The sequence below is a fragment of the Rhinopithecus bieti genome, unplaced genomic scaffold (genome assembly GCF_001698545.2).
Source record: "Rhinopithecus bieti isolate Rb0 unplaced genomic scaffold, ASM169854v2 scaffold_22017, whole genome shotgun sequence".
Taxonomy (NCBI): Eukaryota; Metazoa; Chordata; class Mammalia; order Primates; family Cercopithecidae; genus Rhinopithecus; species Rhinopithecus bieti.
In genome coordinates this window covers 1-1,028 of record NW_016850788.1, presented here as the reverse complement: position 1 = coordinate 1,028, position 1,028 = coordinate 1, and the positions used below count along the sequence as shown (strand labels likewise).

The 1,028-nt window shown below is 54.4% G+C and overlaps 1 pseudogene; it reads left to right on the top strand.

The window, feature by feature from the left end:
* The first annotated feature begins 5 nt into the window (after positions 1-5).
* LOC108525221 (keratin, type II cytoskeletal 8 pseudogene) lies at positions 6-764 on the top strand (annotated as a pseudogene).
* Positions 765-1,028: the final 264 nt, after the last annotated feature.

Here is a 1,028-nt window from a genome sequence, read left to right as displayed (position 1 = left end):
AGATCCGGGAGCTGCAGTCCCAGGTCTCAGACACCTCTGTGGTGCTGTCCATGGACAACTGCCGCTCCCTGGACACGATGGACAGTATCATCACTGAGGCCAATGCACAGTATGAGGAGATCGCCAACCGCAGACAGGCGGAGGCTCAGAGCATGCACCACATCAGGTATGAGGAGCTGCCCTCGCTGGCTGGGAAGCACCGTAATGACCTGTCACATACGAAGACTGGGATCTCCAAGATGAACCAGAACATCAGCCAGCTCCAGGCTGAGACTGAGGGCCTCAAAGGCCAGAAGGTTTCCCTGGAGGCTGCCATCGCAGATGCAGAGCAGAGTGGAGAGCTGGCAGTTAAGTATGTCAACACCAAGCTGTGGAAGCTGGAGGCAGCCCTGCAACGGGCCACGCAGGACATGGAGCAGCAGCTGCATGAGTACCAGGAGATGATGAATGTCAAGCTAGCCCTGGACATCGAGATCACTACCTATAGGAAGCTGCTGGAGGGCAAGGAGAGATGGCTGGAGTCTGGGATGCAGAACATGAGTAACCATACTAAGACCATTAGAGGCTATGCAGGTGACCTGAGCTCCTCCTATGGGGGCTTCACAAGACCCAGCCTCAGCTATGGTGTGGGCTGCAGCTTTGGCTCTGGTGCAGGCTTCAGTTCCTTCAGTCACACCAGCTCCACCAGGGCTGTGGTTGTGAAGAAGATTGAGAGCTGTGATGGGAAGCTGGTGTCCAAGTTCCCCGACATTTTGCCCAAGTGAACAGCTGCAGCAGCCACTCCCAGCCTGCCCCTCCTGAGGCTGCCCCAGAGCCCAGGAGGGAGGCCGCTGTGCAGGGGAGTACAGGAAAGAGGAGACCCACCCAAGGCTCAGCCCTAGCTCTCAGCCCCCACCCTTGCCCATGCCTCCAGCTGCAAAACAATTCAATTGCTTTTGTTGTTTGTTGTTGTTGTTGGGTTTTTTTTTGTTTTTTTTGTTTTTTGTTTTTTTTTTGATCCAAAATAAAACCTCAGCTAGCTCTGAAAA